We start from the raw sequence: 22,317 nt of genomic DNA on the forward strand, positions 1-22,317 counted from the left end.
CTAGAGGAACACCCAACATCTTCAGCCATGGGGAATCAAACGCTGAGCCCTTGGATTCGGAATACCATTTCTACACACTCAACTCTACTTCTATTCTCTATAAGGGTATAAACCCACACACCGTATACGCAGCAGATATGCAACAAATACGCAGCAGATTTGTTGGTACAGATTTGATGCTGTGTTCAGTTATTTAGATCTAATCTGCTGCGAGTTTGCTGCGTATCGCAGCAGTAAATACGCTGCATATACGGTGTGTGGGTTTATACCCTAAAATAAATCTAGTGTGGCATGTAAATATTATATATATATATATATATATATGACCTGATGTACAGTTGATGCTGCTGCTCCTAACTAGGCATGAGCACATTTACAGTATTAGGGAAAGTGCTTTGCTAGGCTCGGCTGTTGGCTTGTCAGCCCGCTGCCTTTGAACTCTGTGCCACTCTGCTCCAGGTGCCTGAAAAGGCTGGATCCGGTCCTGAGAAACTTCTCCCAGCTTTTCAGGATTGGACCCAGCTTTTCCAGGCACCTGGAGATGAGCAGTACCAAAAGTTCTAAGTCAGCGGGCTGATAAGCCAATGGCCGAGCCTAGCAAAGCACTTTGCTAGTACTGTAAATGTGCTCATGCCTAGTTAGAAGTAACAGGATCAATTGCTGGGAAACTTCTCTGTTTCCCAGGACTGGATCCAGCTTTTCCCAACACCTGGGGTGGAGCAGCACTGAGTTAGACGGCAGCCAGCTGATGAGTGGAAGCACTTCACTTTGTTATTAGTGTAAATTCACTCATCTCTAGTCACTGCCATAACACAGAGATCACCACAGAACCCTATGATTGTCTAAGTTTGGATCCATTAGCACTGCTGGAGGTCCCGATGATAAAACAAGCCCTTACCGCAGCTGTGAGAAAGCATTCTTATAAATATTTTTATACCAATGTTGAGAAAATAAAACACGCCAGATACAGAAGTAATGAAAACTCTTCTATTCTTACAGCTCGTGGGGGAAAAAATAGATACATTTCGTAAGGATGGGTTCAAGTTGAAGTAATGATAAAATAAAAGCATTACAAGTAATAAAGTGCGTCTTTCATTTCTGATGAACTTTTTTTTATGCAACTTGAATGGGAATCGAAGTCCAGATTCTTCAGTATACGAGTTGTGACACTAACCTAATCATCCACTAACCTGCTGCCTAGTTCTGATCCGGATGGCTTCTCCTTACAGAATCAGGCTCGCATCTACTTATCTACCTGTCCAAACGGGAAACACAAGATCTTAAGATTTACATTTTTTTTAAACACACTAAATAGATGTAACATTAAACAGACTTAAAGGGGCCAATCCATGGTGATTCTCTCCCCCCCCCCCCCCAAACACCTTATGGATCTAAAATGTTGTTCAGAAAACATGCAAGGACTTCATATGTATGAGCTCTCCTTGCATGACAATACCCACTGCTCAGAAGTGCTTCACAGTTAACCCTTCTTTGCATTGGGCCAAAATAAAGCAGTGTGTATGGTCAAGGTTTAAGCGAACGTCCATTGAGATCAATCCAACATTCTGTACCCACTGATATCTGTATAAGAGTCCAAATATTCTTATAGAAGAGATTGCATACAACTTATACCAATGTTCTCTAACTTTTGGCTCGCCAGCTGTTAAACTACAATCTCTGATGTGTCACAGATGAGCACACAGGAAGTAAGTTGTAGTGTTGCAACAGCTGGAAAGCAAAAGGCTGGAAAATACTGATCCATATATGAACTATTATATATACCTGGAGTCCTATTTCTCTAATAAGGATATAATATAATATTTTCGGGACAGTAAGTTACAAGGTGAGGATTTCCTTTAAGAATACTTGGGATCCAGGCTTAGTAGTGACTTATATTCTTAGTCCCAAATTTTCCTGGAAAACCCTAGCGGGGGGGTATAATGCCCATGTTGGTTTGCCCCTTTTTGGAGGTGGCTTAACAGTCTCATGCAATGGCTGTAATTCTACTTTTCCTTCCAGGGTTCGGGGGGTGGGGGTGGGGGGGGGGGGGGGGGGGGGTGGAACATAGCGCAATATATTTTCTGATTTTTTTTTTTCTAAACATCTACATTCTAAGAACAAGTCTGCTATATATGTGCACATTGGATATCCTCCCTGACCCTGCACACATACATTGATTATCCAGATAAAGAGAGACGATATTGCCTGGCGCTAAATGCAACTGTGTGGAATCCCAGCCTGAACATACAGAGGTATACAACACCATGTTATATATCTTTAAAAAAAAAATCATAGGCAAACCTACCTCTCAATAATATATTAGGGAAAAAAAATAAAGCTTGAGATGACATAGCCATGAAGCTGCCAGTGGACTTTCCTTGTAAAAGCCGATAGGTAAACTCCGCTGCAGTAGAGCATTTTGCAGAACCATCTCAATAATAAGAAAATAAAGATGCCAAGGTGGGAGCCACGCTTGTAACCAGGTGAGGTAGCAACTGTACATTTGTAAAACGAGTACACTACTTGGACTGAAGGTAAGGAAAAAAAAACAATAAAAGCACAGCAATTCGTTCCCGCAGTCATCAAAATGCAGTCCCACTTAAAATGGTAAAAACGTGTTAAGAGTGAGAGGAAAAATAAAACGTTGGCCACAATACTGTTTATATAGCGGGTCAATTGGCTGTGTGAACATGATGCATGCAGTGTCCGCATTACCGAGAATGGTGCATGTCACACCAGTATTATAAGCCACTGGGTGCACGCTGTGCCTGCATTACTGAACCCAGGTGCCAGCACCAGCAAGATGGGCCCTGGTTGCATGTGGTGCTAGTATTACTAAGCCCAAAGTGCTAGCATTGCTTAGCCCAGTGCACACAGCAATGTTAGCCCTGGGTGCACATGGTGCCAGCATTACTGAGCCCTGGGGGTGCATGTATCTGCATTGCTGATCCCAATGCACACAGCATTATAAGACCCTGGGTGCACATGGTGCCAGCATTACTGAGCCCTATGCATGCAGCAAAAGCCCCAATTTAAAAGAAAAAAAAAAAAAAAGCTATTAAAATATTGTGTTAAATGTACCTAGAGCTTTGTTAGAGGGTTACACAAAGAATCTTCTGGACTAGTAAAATAGAGTAAGAAAAAATATATAAGATTTCCACGGTGGAGCCAATAGTGTCTTGTTTTACAGAAAAGGTAAAAACTGCTGATACGATGCACCTAAAACAATTCTGCATGCGGCTCTAATACACAAGCCCTTCCATTTGTGAGCCGCCAATGAGGATATAACGGTAATGCTGTGTAAGTGTGGGTTTCGTAAAATGGGGAGTGAGCTATGGCAGGCAAAGCTCTGGATCAGTGCAGACGCAGCCTGGGCTGCGGAGGATGGCTCAGTGTGTATGTTCTGTCCTGAATTTAGATCACATAGCTGTACAGCATTGGATGGAGAAGGCTTTTGTTTTTCTCCTTTAGCCTTACATACATACACATACAGTCATATTTACACTAGTGTTGCAGTCCACTGGTTATCTGGTCTTCTTTCTATACTTGGCTTTTGAGTGCTCTTTCGGTATACGTTCAGCAGCTTGTACTTCATTGAACTCGGCCAGGTCGTGGTCCAGGCAGCAAAGCTTGCCCCCTGCTGTCCGTCTGAACAGTTTATCATCGTGGTGACTTTTGCAAGAGGAGTTTGGACACAGGCAGCAGAAGGTCACGGACGCCTTCCCACAGACATCACAGTGATGCCACGGACATTCCCACTTTCCTGCAGGCAAGGGTTAAGCAGGTTAAAAATTTTACAGTATGTAAAAACTTACGTCACACACAGCAAGACCAGACCAGCGCCAGGAGCACTCTCCCACATACTCACTATTGCGACGTCAAAGACCCCAGGCGGATGGAAACGTCTAAGTGTCGCAACCAATATTCAGATAATTGCACAATTTGTGCACCAGATAGGAGATTTTGTGTCCAATATTTATCTGGTTTGGCCCTTTTTCAAGTAGTGAATAAATCCAATTCACTTTGCGTTATACAAGAATGCTGCAGACTTTCTGTTCTCTATGAGCATTAGTCCGACGCTCTTCTGAACAGCAACTCCATTACACCTGCTGTGCATCTCTGCTGAACTCTACTTGTATGTAAAACCAAGATACACATCACAATCGCAGGGTTGTTCACGGTGTAGTGCTTGCACCATCACTATGCTGTGAACTGCACACTGCTTCTGGTCCAGTTTGCTGTGTAGTGAAGGGTGCCGATCAATGATTGATTGAGGCCTTCAATTACTTCAGACCCCTGAACGTCTTTAAGCAGGGAAATAGGAACCCTCTATTTGATATACAGTAACCTAATGATACATTAAAGGGGTTTCCCACCAACAAAAGGGGGCAATCCCTCCAATCAAACCTGTGGATAAGTGTTGTTTGTGGGACAATCCCTTTAAGTGTGGTTATCCAGGATTGGAATAAGCACAGCTACTTTATTTCAAAAACAGCACCACCCCTGCTTGTGCTATTACAATTAATTTCCATTAACGTCAACAGAACAGAGCTGCAAAACCCAAACCGAGGACAGAAGTGACGTTGTTTCTAGAAAAAAAAAAGCCATGTTTTCTAAGGGGGAGACTTATCAAAGGGTGTAAAATTTAGACTGGTGCAAACTGCCCACAGCAACCAATCACAGCTCAGCTTTCCTTTCAGCACTGCCTAAAGCTGAGCTGTGATTGGTTGCTGTGGGCAGTTTGCACCAGTCTAAATTTTACACCCTTTGATAAATCTCCCCCTTAAGTGTTTAAAAGTTCTTAGATGTTTAAAATGTCACCAAAAAAAAATAAACTTCTGACATGTGATAGAGACATTTAAAGTTTTGAATGGTCAAACCCGTACTGATCAGGAGAACGAGCAGGGAGAAGATGCGCTCCAGTGCATCCTCTCCCCGAGTTAGAAAAAAAAAAAACAGGGCTCCATTATAAGTCTGACTTTTTTTTTTTCTAACTCAGAGCTGGGAAAAGGATGCACTGCAGCACGTCTCCTCCCCACTTGTTCTCCCAATTGGTACAGGATCATGTCCGCTTTTATCCATACTCTGTTGTATTGAAGTGAAAGGTGGTGAATTTTAATACCGCACACAGCCTGAGAACAGGGGTGGCGCTGTTTTTCCAAAATAGCAGCTGTGCTTCATCTAATCCTGGACAAACCCTTGTCGTTATTAGTATTCCAAGAATTCTTATACTGAATATTAAGTGTGGAAAGAAGTCACAGAGGGCTGGGGAACAACTCACCAAACGGCCTTTTGTTCAGATCGAGGCAGGAGAGGTGATAGGTCTTTGTACATAACTTCCTGTCGCAGAGAATTAGCTCGCCGCCATCATTACAGCGGAAGCAGTAATCTTCAGACTCTTTCTTCCCTTCACCTCTGGTCCTGCGTTTTTTCGGTTTCTTCTTGGCCTTTTTGGCTTTTTCTTCATGTGATGATGCTGCAGAGTTCTACAATAATCAGGGAAACAATGCAATACTGAAAATTAGAATGAATCCCCGCAACACAATGTTCCCCAATACTCTGGTATATGTGTATGATTACACCCGAGTACAGACTTGCACACATGATCTCTCACAAAGGCTCAAGGCTTCAGTCTAGATAAACCTGATGTGCCGCTGTAGGTCAAGAATATTTAGCTGATCTGACAGCAGAATATAGTCTACTACTTCTGGCAAACTATAGGCTATGGATGGCTACGACTGTCCACACCAGATATTAGGAGTCCGCCAGGCTGACAATTAAATGGTCACTGTCATTGCTACCAAAAATGACTCCTTTGCCCAGGTAAACAAAAGTTAATCCCACTTCTCTGCAATCTGCTGTTCACTGACTGTTGTCAGGGAGAATCTGTCTCTAGTAACATATAAACCAGGGCAAAACACAGGAAGTGGTGGGGTTTACTGTGCAGGAGAGAAAGAACCTGGGCTGTGTACCTGCAAGCTTAGCCAGTCTGCCTGCTGAAGATGATCTACAAAGGTAAATCAAGAATTCTCACATAAAGCTCAGGCCAGTTGTCCTTTGTGTACCTACTGCTATATGTGTCTACAGTGCTACCCCCTCCCTTTAGCTCCCGGGCAGCATGGTGACTCAGTAGTTAGCACTGTAGCCTTGCAGTGCTGGAGTCCTGAAGTTTGGGTGGGTTTCCTTTCGGTACTCCAGTTTCCTCCCACACCCAAAAAAACATACAGATAGGTGAAGCGCTGCATAATCTGTGTGCGCTATACAAATAAACAATTATTATTATTAGCTTCTGTCCACATTGCTGCAGTACAATCTCCTCCTTCAGCAGCAGCCTCCACTTTCACTCCTTTATTCCTGCCCCAGCTTCTTGCTTCTACAAACCTTTGGTCTATCACCAAGGAATCCGCTACAGTTAGGAGCTTCACATCTGCAGACTGTCTTCTCATTCCCAAGGCAATCCAAATTATAGTTGAATGTTAGCTCTTAGAAAATGGTTACATGACCGTAATACGTCTTTAACAACAAAACACATTTCTTGATTATATATTTGTCGTTTATAGTAAAGCCTATATTACCTTTAAGGGGGCTTTCCAGGTTAAGAAAAAAACAGCTACTTTCTTACAAAAAGAGCACCACCTTGTCCTCAGGTTGTGTATGGTATTACACTGCAGCCTTATTCACTACAATAGAACCCCACAAAAAATCCACATCAAAACTGAGGACAGGAGAGGTGCTGTTTCTGGAAGAAAGTGGCCATGTTTTACTTATCTTTTCTGAAACATCTTTTCATAGGACTCTGCATTGCATTATACTTCTTGGAAATGTATTAAATTTATTCCCATTTTCAACTGCTTGGCGACATGTGACGCACCTGAGCCACTTTATAGACAGTGAGCACCAGCTGTTAATGACAGTGGGCACTTAGTCAATGGCTGACATCAGCAATCTTGTTGATGCCGGTCATCTAACCCCCTAAGTGACATGAACAATTGTGATTGCGGCACTTAAAGGGGTACTCCAATGAACAAAATAGTTTTTAGATCAACTGATATAACAGTATAAATTTCTGATATCAGTTACATAGTTAAAAGTCCATCAAGCTCAACCTATACCCTATTGGATTGATCTAAAACATTTTTAGTTTTCAGAGTACCCCTTTAAGAGGGGTGTCTGTCAGAGGCGGTGTCTGTCAGTTCTTCAATTGGCACCTCTGCCGCTTATGAAAAGGTGTCATTATAAAGTACAATTGGTACTACAAAAAGCAAGCCCGCATCTAGTTTGTAAATAGAAGATGAGGAGGCAAAAATGAGAATTCGCTGTGTCGTTGAGAGGTTCTAAACAGAGTTGTTCTTCATGGAAATGACTTATATCCAGTAAAACTGGCAAATCAGGAGAGCTGCCAAATGTCACACAGTGTATCGTGATGTCGGAAAACATACTTGTTTTACAGGCAGAATGAACCTCACAAATTGTAAGTGTTTTTGTTACTTTTTAGAACATTTAAAGCATGTTTTGTCTTTTTTGACCTTTCTCCCCCCAGGAGGTTTATGTAAATCAGGAAGTTTTTTCCCATTGTCAAGTGTTTTGAACAGTTTATCAAAAAACACAGTGTCCCAAAAACAAGTATTATACACATACTTTTGGCTGGTATAATAGGAGCCATAAAATCAAATTACAATGTGACCTTTCAAAGTACTTCCCAGTTCAGTGTGTGGTGTGTGGTGTGTGTGTGTGTTTGGGGGGTGGGTGATAAGAAGGTGGCAGGGTGTGTGTGGTGTGTGTGGTGTGTGTGTGTGGTGTGTGTGGTGTGTGTGGTGTGTGTGTGTGGTGTGTGTGTGTGGTGTGTGTGGTGTGGTGTGTGTGTGTGTGTGTGTGTGTGTGTGTGTGTGGTGTGTGTGTGTGTGTGTGTGGGGGGTGTGTGTGTGTGTGTGTGTGTGTGTGGGGGGGGGGGGGGGGGGGATAAATATGAAACAACAAATATTTTGCACCTAAAAGTACATTTCTTGCTAAATAAAGTGACTGTCTCAATCCTATTAACCCGCTGCAGATGCAATAAGGGGCAGGGTACTTACATCCACATATGGTGGGAATGCGGGGTCAGACACCCTTATTCAGGTATGATAGCAGATATCCATAAAATATTTATCCCAATTCCCCAAACCTTTCGCCCCGGTCATCCTCCACAACTTAATGCCGACTTTCAACTTTGCCTTAATAAAACCTTATGTCTACAGCTCCTTCTGGCAGCAAAATTACTCATCCCGCTGTACTGGAGGCAAACAGAGACCCCCCCCCCCCACCACCACTTTCCCTCTGGCACCAAAAGCTCTCCCAATTGTGAAGCATAGAAGAGCTGGGCCACTATGGCTCCTTACACAAATTTTACATAACGTGGACACCCTGGGCGGATTACCTAGCATCCCACCCAGCTCCTCAACGGATATATAATACTCCTTCTCTAGCAGCATCAGAGTCCACCCCCCTTCATCCCTGAAACCAGCGTATAATCCGCAGCCATCACCCTCCTCACACACTGGCCCATAGCATTTTTCCCGGCACTGAACCCATTTGTTACTTTGTATTGTCCAGGAATCTGTTTACCATTTCCGATCCCTGCCGGGACATCTAAGAGCACTATTAGGCTGGGTTCACGGATGAAAATAGCGGATTGCAAAAATGAAGTGTGAACCCAGTCTTAAAGGTTTTTGAGAAGTGTTTTCTTTAAACACTAATTGCCGTTTATTTATTAAAAAATATAGATATATTTGGTCAGGGAAGTGTCATGTGTAGACCACCTGAACTGTTGTATGTTGATTTTCCTTTTTATGCTTAAAAACAGTAAAAAGAAATTTGAAAGAAAGTACATTTCAACTTACATGTGAACATAACCTAAAAAGACAATACATCTTACCTGCAGGTATGTCCCGCACAGCGAAGAGGCCTACACGCGTGTCTCCATTTACAGTCCATTTTTGAGTCTCACAGTTTGGCTAAACATAGCCATACACTGACTGTAATGTATAAAGAATTACTGATACACTGAATAATCTTCAGTCTATATATTAGTACTGACATATTCATTATTTTCTGCTCTCTCTGTGTATGTAAATATATATAATATTCTATAGTCTCTTTTCCCCCCATATATATTATTGCTGATACACTGATTAATCTGCACTCTATATATAGTTATTGATATATTCATTATTCTGCAGTTCATTGAAGTCATTGGAAAGACGGACGTCCAATGCACACAGTGTATTGAATAACGAACATTTTTACTGCGGCCGTCAAAATAATGATCGTGATCATTATTTTCGGACGTCTTTTGCAAACAGCGGACGTTTTTTATTATCTGGTCACACGCAGTTTTTCTTTTATCACCGTTCATTCTCCGTTTTTACTATTAAATTCAATGGACTTTTCAATTAAGCCGCACCCAAAAGGCCAAATAGTAACTAAAACTAGAATAATGTACAAACAGTCGTCAGGGGAGGCCAGGCTGCTAAATGACGTCCGTGATTTTAGACTCAAAATGACGGACGTCATTTTAAACAGAGCTCAAAAAACGCTGTGTGAACATAGCCTCATACTGATTAATATACAATCTCTCTGTTCACAGATATAGTATCTATTTTGCAGTGTCTCTCTATTGCTCTATAGATATATATATATACGATTAATGATAGGCTATGTTCACACAGCGGTTTTTCAGCTCCGTTTAAAATGACGTCCGTCATTTTGTGTCTAAAATAATGGACATCATTTAGCTGTTTGGCTTCCCTGGCCGTTGGTACATTATTCAAGTTTGGGGTTACTAATTGGACTTTGGATGTTGCTTAATTGAAAAGTCCATTGAATTTAATAGTAAAATTTGCAAAAGACGTCAGAAAATAATGATCACGTTCATTATTCTGATGTCCGTGGTAAAAGCGGCCATTATTCAATTCATTGTGTGCATCGGACGTCCGTTTTTCCATTGACTTCAATGCATTGCCATAAACTGATTAATCTATAGTCTTTATATGATTACTGATATATATTGATTATTTTGCCGTCTCTCTCTCTCTCTCTCTCTCTATGTATATGATTACTGATCTACTGATTAATCTGTAATCTCTGTATAATTGCTGATATATTGATTGTTCTGCATTGTCTCTCTGTATATATAATTACTTATATACTGATTAATCTGTAGCATCTCGACGATTACTGATATAGCAATTCGTCTGCAGTCTCTCTATTTATATATACAAAAGATTACTGATATATTAATTCATCAGTAGTATCTCTATGATTACTTATATATTGATTAGTCTGCCGTTTGCCTATGATTTCTGCCCCCTCTCTCTCTCTAGGATTACTGATTTATTGATTAATCCGTAGTATCTCTATGATTACTTATATATTGATTAGTCTGCCGTCTGCCTATGATTTCTGCCCCCTCTCTCTCTCTAGGATTACTGATTTATTGATTAATCTGTAGTATCTCTATGATTACTTATATATTGATCAGTCTGCCGTCTGCCTATGATTTCTGCCCTCTCTCTCTCTAATGGTGGTTTTACACGGAACTATTTATCGTTCGAATTTGCACGATAACGATCAAAATCGAGCGATAATCGTACGTGTAAACGCAGCGAACGATCAAGCGACGAGCGACAAATTGTTCATTTTGATCTTTCAACATGTTCTCAAATCGTCGTTGATCGTTCGCAAAAAATTGCAGATCGTTCTGTGTAAACATTCTTTCAATGATTTCACCTATGTGTGAGATAGGCTTAAGCGATCGCATAACGATTTTTCCGTACGATGTATCATTCCGTCTAAATGCTGATTGTTATAAAAAAAACATTGTTCATTCAAAATCGTTAATCGTGCGATCGGGCGAATTGTCGCTCAGTGTAAAACCACCATTAGATTACTGATATATTGATTAATCTGTAGTATCTCTATGATTACTGATATATTGATTAATCTGTAGTATCTCTATGATTACTGATATATCGATTAGTCTGCAGTCTGCCTATGATGTCTGGCCCCTCTCCCTCTCTAAGATTACTGATATATTGATTAATCTGTAGTATCTCTATGATTACTGATATATCAATTTGTCTGCAGTTTGCCTATGATGTCTGCCCCCTCTCTCTCTCTCTCTCTAAGATTACTGATATATTGATTAATCTGTAGTATCTCTATGATTACTGATATATTGATTAATCTGTAGTATCTCTATGATTACTGATACATTGATTAGTCTGTCGTCTGCCTATAGTTTCTGCCCTTCTCTTTGCTGTGACAATGTAGCAGCTGCGGGGCATGTAGCGGAGGTTGTTTCTCATGTCTATATGTTGGTTAGTAATTAATAGGCACAATGAGAGCAGTGGCTTGAAATGACTAATCTACAGCTCCTCGGTGCTCAGTAAATCAGTATACAAGATATCCGGTGCCGCTTTGTGCTTGGTTAATCCTCTGATTTTAAATTTAGAATCAAGCGCAAAGGTTATAGGCCTGAGAAAATATCACCTTTTCCTGAATTCTAATTTGCTTGAATTTAGGCTGGGACTACATGGTCACACCACCAATGGTCGCAGTGTTGCCTGCCACTACTAAAGGCAGTCAACGGGGTTACAAGTTGGTGCAACCAAAGCCCCACAGTTGCCAGAAATCCAGGCGGGGACGATTTTTGGTTGTCGATCACAATGCAACCACCACGATCTAACCCTAGCCCACCGACATGCACACAGGGACACTATGAATCAGATTCTCCTGCTGTGGATATAAGATTGTAGCTTCTCCGCTATAACAAGCTTGTTTGTCTCAGTTGAATAGGTACATAATTTCTATACAGAAAAACAAGTGGTGGCGAGGCACACCTGGCAACACTTATCTCATAAAAAGAACGGATCGTATAGGATAAATCCAATTACATCTGAATCCTGAGAAAATGACACAGAAGCGGATTCCACCTGTCCCCATTCAAAGCAAGATGTAGAAAGAGTGGATCAATGTGGCCCTCTTTGCTGTGGCCGAGGAGAGTCCTGGAGAGTCCAGCTGAGCCAGTGACCTCCCTGGAAACCCACATCCATGGCTACATAACCACTTCTTTTCGACATATCAGTATGAGTAGGTGGTAGTGGCGCCAAAGGTAGTGGAAGTCATGAGCATGTGCACAATGATTCTTGCCTTCCAAGACCGCCTAATAGTTAAAAGGGTTGTCCAGGTAAAATGTTTTTCTTTCAAATCAACTGGTGTCCGAAAGTTATATAGATTTGTAATTTACTTCTTTTAATAAATCTCAAGTCTTCCCATACTTATAAACGGTTGTATGTTCTGCAGGAAGTGTTGATTAATTTACATTCAGAAACAGTGCTCTCTGCTGACATCTCTGGCCGAGACAGGAACTGTCCAAAGCAGTAACAAATCCCCATAGAAAACCTCTCCTGCTCAGGACAGTTCCGGACTCTGCCAGAGATGTCAGCAGAGAGCACTGTGTCAGACTGAAAATAAAACAACATTTCCTGCAGGATATAAAGCAGCTTATAAGTATGGGAAGGCTTGAAATTTTTTAAGAGAAGCAAATTAAAAATCTATATAAGTTTCCGACACTAGTTGATTTGAAAGAAGAACTCTTTTACCGGACAACCCCTTTAAGTTGTGACTACTAGTTTACTGCAAAGTCAAGTCTTCACAGCCTTACCCACTGTCCTATTAATGCGTATATGTCATAGTGAAGGTACCTCTCTTGGACCTCCCTCTTCTAGACTGGATTGGGGGCCAAAGAGTAGTTCAACCATACAGCATGGCCATGATCTAGGTAAAGTGCCCATGATCTAGGGGAATTGGTAGTGGATAAATATGTGATGATTGCTTCAAAGGGTGTGGAGGTCAAAAGCATGTGCACTATAAACCTTGCCTTCTATAAAGTGTGGTTCTCAACCATGCAGCATGACCATATATTACATGGTCTACCATAAGAAAACCAGTCGTGAATAAATGTGGCCCCTCTCACTTAAGTCTTAAAGTCATGGAGAGATTTGTAGCCACCTCTTTTCTCCTGCCATAAGGACGGGTGGGTTGTTGATCACTCCAAAGGTAGTGGAGGTCACGAGCATGTGCACATGAACCTGCCCTTCCATAAAGAGTGGTTGACACCATGGAACAAGGTCATACAGCATGCCCATAAATTACATGGTCTACTATTGACCTTGTGGTCACCAACCAGACAAAACCTTCAACATGATGGTTACCAATGGGTCTATATTCTGGATGAACAAACTGCCCTTCAGACAGGTGGTTTGTGGTGATGGCTCCAAAGGTAGTGGAGGTCATCAGCATCAGAGTGGTTCTCACCCATGGAGCATGAGTATACAACATCCCATATATTACACGGCCTACCATTGACCTTGCTGTCACTAACAGACAAAACAACTGCCTAAGAGAAACCCTTTGGGTTTACCCATCAATGGTTCTATATCTTGATCAAGCCTAATATTAGATATCCATGACCATCTGTGAGGCTGACTGAAGAAGTAGGCGAGGTGCACTCATTCCTTCATAGCCAAGAAATATCTTTATGACTGAAGAGTTTGCAACTAAACATGTCAGAAATATAATTTGTGACAGTGACGGAAATTAGAGATGAGACGGAAACAGATGTGGAACGTTTGAGGTGATTATTAGAATCCTGACACTTCTAGAATATTTCTCTGTCTCTGTTTTGTATGTATTAAAATAAGTTCATTAAAACTTAGCACTCAGTATTAAAGTGGCACTCCTATTATATCCCATTTACAACTCAATCTACTCTCTTACTGCAGTAACAGATGGATGTCTTCGGGGGATCGCTTTGATGAGGATGCGTGCAATGGAAGATGTTAATGGGCTGCTGAATCAGTATATGCTACGTATTCTCCCTGCTGTGTCTATTGGCCGTTAAAGTGAATAATCCATATAGACAATCCCTTCTAGGATCTGGCTACATAGCAGGGTGGTGCAGTATGGATTGCCTCCAGATACAATGCTTAGCAACATGTTGATCTGTGGATACTACAAATATCCATTAAAGCGTCCCTGTACCCACAATCTGACCCCCCAATCCACTTGTACCTTCGGATAGCTGTTTTAATCCAAGTTCTGTCCTGGGGTCCGTTCGGCAGGTGATGCAGTTATTGTCGTAAAAAAACAACTTTTAAACTTGCATCACTGTGTCAAATTGGCGTGGCCTAGAGTACCTGTGCCCTAGGCCTGCACCGCCTTTCTCCTATTTATCGCCTGTCTGCACATGTGCTGGATCATTAAGGCCCATCTGCAGTGTTCAGACAAAGTGATGATTAGGAGAAATCCTTGTAGGGACACTCCTAATGATGAAGAGGGCGGGGAGGAGGGGCGAGGAGGTGGTGCAGGCCAAGGGCACAGACACTCTAGGCCACACCAATTTAACACAGCACTGCAAGTTCAAAAGTTGTTTTTAAGAACAATAACTGCATCACCCACCTGCCGAACGGACCCCAGGACAGATCTTGGATTAAAAGCAGCTATCCAAAGGTACAAGTGTTTTTTGTTTTTTTTTTGGGGGGGGGGAGCAGATTGTGGGTACCAAGTCGCTTTAAGTACAGTAAGTGTTGTCTTGTGAGAGACCTCCAGCAACAAGAATGCCCTCCCCACCACCACTCCCTTACATACTCCGAGCCTGTTTGATTCTATAGTGAGGGCAGAATAAATGGCTTCCAGAAGATGACTCTGAGTTGATAGGACTTGTTATTAGTTAGTTATCCAACCTTTGGCAGCCAACACAATGTTTCATGGTAGCTTTCCCTTAATGTCCGGTTTTCACTCTAACTTAAAATCTTAAAACATGACTGTATGCCAAGCCAGAGATCTCTATAAACAGCTGTATTGTCCCTCAGTACAGAGCAGGGTGCTGGATCACAAGTGTCATGGGACCAAAAGGGTTTAAATTTCTCCCTGAATAAAGGAGACTTACAGGTCTCTCACTGACCCGCCAGCAAGCTGCACTGTATTGATAAGAGCAATAACCTGGAAACCTAAACTTCTGATCCACTAAGATGAGCCAACTTTCCGAAAGTCTGGCTTTGCACCAACCAGAATCCCGGCATTCAGATTGGTGCAATCCCGCTGCCTGGAGAAGGTGGATGCAGCCCGAGGACTCTTTAGAAAACATGGATCCAGGCTGTATTCACAATTCTTTCTTTATTCTCTACTTTGGATGATCTATACATGTAAGAAGGTTATCCCAACAATAGTCTGATCACATTGTCCTGCTGCTGGATCATCAGCGATAAGAAACAATCTGCGGAATCTGGTACCAAGTGTTGGATTTCCTTGCAGCACCACCACAGGGGAAAGCAAGCATTACACAGTACCCTTTGAAATGAATGAGCTGACCATGTAATGCCTGGCTGTGCTGGGTCCTCCAGAGCAAGACACACTCTTTGTAATGGCTTTCCACTTATCATGGAAACATTTTCCTTACTATTAATTTTTCTAGTTTTTCTAAAAGAGGGAAACCCTTCAACATGCATTGTAATACTATGGATCAATGGCTCCAGCAAGAATAGTATAATATTCCAGCAGCCATTGGTACTTGACATAACTTTATCTAGAGGAATCTGGCATCTGACAGGGACCCAGGCATCTTATCTGTGTGAATTCTCCGTATTTTTCCTTGTCCCGAGCCGCCCCATGCCACGCTCTCTGCTGGTTTGTTTGCTAGTACAGGAGCGAGATGAGAAAAGTGACACTGATCTATTTACACAGAAAGACTGGATTTCTCCTTATTCATCATACTCCGGCCTAGCAGACGGCTGTCATCCAACTAACCTGTTCTCTAGCACAATAGACAGTAAACTAGAAGAAGTGGCTAAAGAGCATTGGCTGAGGTCATTTATCATCTGGAAAATATTCCAGATTTCAGGATTTCCAATTCTAAATGTGATTAGAATCAAAGAAAATTAAAAAAAAGTTACTGTAAAGCGTACCTGTCACGCAAATGAATTAAAATTAATTTCATGTCACTGTGTGGTTACAGAGGTTTTGGTTCTATGTGAGTGACAGGAGAACTGACCATACAATGCGAGCACCCCAAGTATTCTCTGCTACTGAATTAGACTTCGCTCCTGTAAAGTCCTATTATTAGCACCACGTCTTTATATTATTGTATTTATAAAGCATGCCCACCTCTATGCCACAAGCTGGAACCAAAATCAGGAAATTTCCGTGCATTAGAATGATTATATGGGAATCAGCAAATCTAATTTATTCCCCGGCAATCATACATACTGTCAATTCATAGTGAAGTGCTCTGCTAAATGTGTCTCTGGCTAAGTTGCTGTAAATTAAGTTAGCTTCATAAATGAGAAGCCGCTGTGAAATCAAATGTAGAAGCAAATGGAAATATTCATTATAATGCTGGTGTGTGCCCAGAGGGGAGGGCTGGTCAGCAGGTCCTGCCATCATCTGCTTTACTATACGGGTAGTATGGGCAGTGGTATTCCCTGTGTAAGGGTGTCCTTCTTAGGTTTCTAACCATCTATATTGTCACTTACTATTGCCTTTAGACTGCTACGCATGTTTGGCTTAAGGGGTGCTCCATTTTGTTAAAAAAAAAAAAAAATTCTGACGTCAGTAAAGGTTGGAGTTCTTTGATCCACAGAAGTTTTCAATGAAGAGAGAACAGCATTAGAGAGCTTATAAAACCCTCTTACTGATATTAGGGTTGAGCACAGTGCTGAACGTCTATTGGTCATAGTACTCAGTACACTTTGGCTGTGCCAGGTCAAGACAACCATCAATAGTAAAATCTTATTCAGCTAAAAACCCCATCAAAGGGGTCCTACCTTGTCACACTTATACAACTTCAAAATGGTGACTGTCCTTTCAAACAACTTCCCTCCATGTTACAGCCTATGTGATTTCTAACATATCTGTCGACCACTTCATTTATAAACAATAGCTTTATACACAAAAAAACTGCTGCAAAGTCTTGGACACTAGGTGCTTCACTCCTGTGTACAATCTGCTGTCCACTGCCTTTTGTTAGGGTATGTCTGTCTCTAGTAACAGATAAATTAAGACAGAACAAAGAAACAGGGGGCAGGACTTAGCATGTGCTATGTGCAGGATAGAATCTGACACTGCCTGGGCTCTGGGCTCTGTAAGCTGTGCAGGTTTGCCTGCTAAAGATGATTCACACCGTTCTTAAAAGGTAAATCAAGGCTTTCTACTTATCTCTGATCCCTTATAAAGCTTAGGGCAGCTGTGGCTTGTGCTCCTATTGCTTTATGTTCACAATTCTACAGTGTAATCTTTCTCTCCATCCTCCCTTTCCAGTATGGCCATTCTATTCTAGTTAATATTTGGGCAAATGGTGACTCTGGGCAAACACATAAAGGAAATCATATTTGGGGTAAGCTAACTGGAGTTGCCTTTCTTCCCTCCCACCACTTCCATTGTGCCCCTAATTGGAGAAATACACAGGAACCAATCAAATCAATGGATATAGATTACGTGAATTAACACTTGCAAATATGATGCCCTCTTGGCCCATGAAGTTAAGTTGACATATTACCTATATTATCCACCTAGAGAGGATTGTCTGTCAATGATATATGTACCTTTATTTCCAATGACTGTGAACACTCAGTTACACCCTCACTATTTCAATGTTCACAATGTTCAGAGAAACCGGAAATGGTCTGTTCACATATTAAACAGGTTCTAGTAAAATCTCACATTGTGTGGCCCTATCATAAAGCGAGGCCTTCTATGGTATAGATTGGTGCTAGACATCACTGTAGAGTTTATGATCATACGGTTAGGTTGGTGATCAAGCAATGAGACCATGTCTATGTTTCTATAGATTCCATTGACTTCTATGGAGAACATGGATTACAATGAATATGATCAATTTCCCTCATTGGGACAAAACTCTGATCTAATTTCTTTGTCAAATAGACTGCAAAACTGGCAGCGTCACCAGTCACACGTTCTATGTAGATCAGCTGTACATTAAACAAACATATTATCAGATTAAAGCAGGAGCTACTTATCTGTGGAAACAAAGGGTTAAACGGGAAACAATCCAACCTGTCTGATCATTGTTTCCCCAGCTGTGAGCTATCCAGAGGCCACACACAATAGATTGTGCGCTGACCCCATGTGAAGGCCCAGCACTGCGAGGGGAACAATGCTCAGCAATAAAGTGCAACTTTACATTAACAATGGATAATAACAATGTCACATGTAAAAGCAGAACATTTCCCCCGACCTTAACAAGCCATGAAATGATTCACTCTCCTTTGTCAGTGTGCAATGCTATAGACCAGCGTTTCCCAACCGGGGTGCCGCGGCACACTGGTGTGCCGGGAGAACCCGCCAGGGGTGCCGCGGGATCCCGGTGGGAAATAAGCGCTGTCTCTTTAACATCCCGAGAAGCTGCGGCCGCGCAGCTTCTCGGGATGCACGGATCACTTTCATGTTCCGCACGCACTATGAGCGGGCGGAACATTAAAGTAAGCAGAATATAGGAGCAGGAAGTGTCGGCATCCTGCTCCTATATTCACTCGGTAGTGACTAAATCCCATACCGCAAAGGGACCTCACTGGGTGCGCGCACACAGCTCCCAGGCAAGCCCCGCCCCATACGGATTTCATTGGCTGTTCCACACCGGGCTTCCTATCAGTTAAAATCAGACCCTGCCGGACCCCCGACCCTAATTCGAGCGTTTAGTATTAAGGTTGGGGTCGGATTAGGGTTACTAAAATCATCTAACTATCCCCTTCCCACACAACAACCCTAACCCTAACGCTCGGGGTTGGTGCTAATCAGGAGGGTTAGGATTAGGGTTGGGGCTGTGGGGAGGGTTAGAAATGAGAAATCAGTGGGACGCAACCCTAATCCGACCCCAACCCTAACCCTAATACTAAACGCTCGGATTAGGGTCGGGGGTCTGATTTTAACTGATAGGAAGCCAAGGAGTGGAGCAGCCAATGAAATCCGGCCGGGGCGGGGCTTGCCTGGGAGCTGCGTGCGCGCACCCAGTGAGGTCCCTTTGCGGTATGGGATTTAGACACTACCAAGCACTCACCTCGTCCATGGTGCAGCGTGGGAGGTGCAGCATCCCAAGCAGCAGCTTCAGCTTGACGGCGGACGAAAGGTTGTGGAAGCACAGGCGGACATTGTCAATGACGGTGGCCGTGAGCAGAGAGGCGATGCTGGGGGCGCCCACAATTCGTCCGCCGAGCCCAGCTTATTGTGAAGCCACAGGCCGATGTCACTCTCCCTCATTGACGTCATCTTGAGAAAAGAAAACGGTAGATGCTAGAGTGTATCCTCTTCTTTGAGGTGTGATGTCACCAGGAGGGGCGGGGCCTCAACCGAAAATAGGAAGCAGTGATCTGCTGCACCATTCACTGTGCAGAAACAGAGAGGAAGCTGCAATATATACAGTAGCATGGAGGGGATACAGGGGAGAGGACTGGTGTGTGGGGTCTGTATACAGGGGAGAGGACTGGTGTGTGGGGAGAGGACTGGTGTGGAGGGAGAGGACTGGTGTGTGGTCTGTATACAGGGGGAGAGGACTGGTGTGTGTGGTCTGCATAGAGGGGAGAGGACTGGTGTGTGTGGTCTGTATACAGGGGAGAGGACTGGTGTGTGGGGTCTGTATACAGGGGGAGAGGACTGGTGTGTGGGGTCTGTATACAGGGGAGAGGACTGGTGTGTGGGGTCTGTATACAGGGGAGAGGACTGGTGTGTGGGGTCTGTATACAGGGGGAGAGGACTGGTGTGTGGGGTCTGTATACAGGGGGAGAGGACTGGTGTGTGGGGTCTGTATACAGGGGGAGAGGACTGGTGTGTGGGGTCTGTATACAGGGGAGAGGACTGGTGTGTGGGGTCTGTATACAGGGGAGAGGACTGGTATGTGGGGTCTGTATACAGGGGGAGAGAACCCCTGTACACAGACACCCCACACTGGTCCCCTCTCCCCCTGTATACAGACCCCCCCACACACACCAGTCTTCTTCTCCCCCTGTATACAGATGCACACCAGTCCTCTCCCCCTGTATACTGACCCCCCTCCCATACCAGTCCTCTCCCCCTGTATACAGACCCACACCAGTCCTCTCCCCCTGTATACAGACCCCACCCACACCAGTCCTCTCCAGTCCTCTCCCCTGTATACAGACCCCCACACACACCAGTCCTCTCCCCCTGTATACAGACCCCCACACACACCAGTCCTCTCCCCCTGTATACAGACACCCCCCCACACCAGTCCTCTCCCCCTGTATACAGACACCCCCCCACACACACCAGTCCTCTCCCCCTGTATACACCCCCCACACCAGTCCTCTCCCCCTGTATAAACCCCCCACACACAAGTCCTCTCCCCCTGTATACAGACCCACACCAGTCCTCTCCCCCTGTATACAGACCCCACCCACACCAGTCCTCTCCCCTGTATACAGACCCCCACACACACCAGTCCTCTCCCCCTGTATACAGACCCCCCCACACACCAGTCCTCTCCCCCTGTATACAGACACCCCCCCACACCAGTCCTCTCCCCCTGTATACAGACACCCCCCCACACACACCAGTCCTCTCCCCCTGTATACACCCCCCACACCAGTCCTCTCCCCCTGTATAAACCCCCCACACACAAGTCCTCTCCTCCTGTATATAGACCCCCCCACACCAGTCCTCTCCCCCTGTAAATAGACCCCCCCACACACCAGTTCTCTCCCCCTGTATATAGACCCCACACACACCAGTCCTCTCCCCCTGTATACAGACCGACACACACACCAGTCCTCTCCCCCTGTATACAGACCCCCTCACACCAGTCCTCTCCGCTGTATACAGACCCCACACACCAGTCCTCTCCCCCTGTATACAGACCCCACACACCAGTCCTCTCCTCCCACACACCAGTCCTCTCCTCCTGTATATAGACCCCCCACACACACCAGTCCTCTCCCCCTGTATACAGACCCCACACACCAGTCCTCCCCCCTGTATACAGACCCCCCTCACACCAGTCCTCTCCCCTGTATACAGACCCCACACACCAGTCCTCTCCCCCTGTATACAGACCGACACACACACCAGTCCTCTCCCCCTGTACACAGACCCCTACACACCAGTCCTCTCCCCCTGTATACAGACCCCACACACCAGTCCTCTCCCCTGTATACAGACCCCTCACACACCAGTCCTCTCCCCCTGTATACAGACCGACACACACACCAGTCCTCTCCCCTGTATACAGACCCCACACACCAGTCCTCTTCCCCTGTACACAGACCCACACACACACCAGTCCTCTCCCCCTGTATACAGAACCCCCACACACCAGTCCTCTCCCCCTGTATACAGACCGACACACACACCAGTCCTCTCCCCTGTATATAGACCCCACAACCTGTCCTCTCCCCCTGTATACAGACCCCACACACACCAGTCCTCTCCCCTGTATACAGACCCCACACACCACTCCTCTCCCCCTGTATACAGACCCCACACACCAGTCCTCTCCCCTGTATACAGACCTTACACACCAGTCCTCTCCGCTGTATACAGACCCCACACACCAGTCCTCTCCCCTGTATACAGACCCCACACACCAGTGCTCTCCCCCTGTATACAGACCACACACCGCAGTCCTCTCCCCCTGTATACAGACCCCACACACCAGTCCTCTCCTCCTGTATACAGACCCCACCCACACCAGTCCTCTCCTCCTGTATACAGACCCCACACACACCAGTCCTCTCCCCCTGTATACAGACCCCACACACACCAGTCCTCTCCCCCTGTATACGGACCCCACACACCAGTCCTCTCCCCCTGTATACAGACCCCCCACACACCAGTCCTCTCCCCCTGTATACAGACCCCGCACACCAGTCCTGTTCCTTGTACAGACAATGGTGTATTACACCAAAGGATTCCTGGCCGTTCCGTCTGATAATCATTTGGTGTAATAGTCCATGTTATCAGCTGATTATGGTCTTCAAACTGGTTGAGTAATCCAGATCACGATAGTGCTGCTGTCTACAATGGGCAGCTTGAACAATCTAAGGATTTTTTGGGCTGCCCCTCCCGCAGCTGCCTGCAGTTCCCCCAGTCACAGTCTGTGCGTGTAATAACAGAGACAACGAGCGGGGAGCAAGAGGAAGCGAGCACTAACCTAAGGATCAATTAACACAGAAAGATTATCTGACAGATTATCTGCCAAAGATTTGAAGCCAAAGCCAGGAACAGACTATAAACAGGGATCGGGTCATAAGGGAA

General features: G+C 44.2%; 1 long non-coding RNA gene across 2 annotated transcripts; it reads right to left on the minus strand.

Moving 5' to 3' along the window:
- Positions 1 to 973: 973 nt before the first annotated feature.
- LOC138796738 (uncharacterized) lies at positions 974 to 9,004 on the minus strand. 2 transcript variants are annotated; one of them, XR_011363811.1, is made up of 3 exons: positions 8,912 to 9,004; positions 5,282 to 5,486; positions 974 to 3,763 (listed from the first exon to the last, which is right to left on the minus strand). It is a non-coding gene; the product is annotated as an uncharacterized lncRNA (long non-coding RNA). The 2 variants fall into 2 exon arrangements; XR_011363810.1 differs by lacking the exon at positions 8,912 to 9,004 and adding an exon at positions 6,382 to 6,422.
- Between the last annotated feature and the right edge of the window lie 13,313 nt (positions 9,005 to 22,317).

This window comes from Dendropsophus ebraccatus, chromosome 7 (assembly GCF_027789765.1).
Source record: "Dendropsophus ebraccatus isolate aDenEbr1 chromosome 7, aDenEbr1.pat, whole genome shotgun sequence".
Lineage (NCBI taxonomy): Eukaryota > Metazoa > Chordata > Amphibia > Anura > Hylidae > Dendropsophus > Dendropsophus ebraccatus.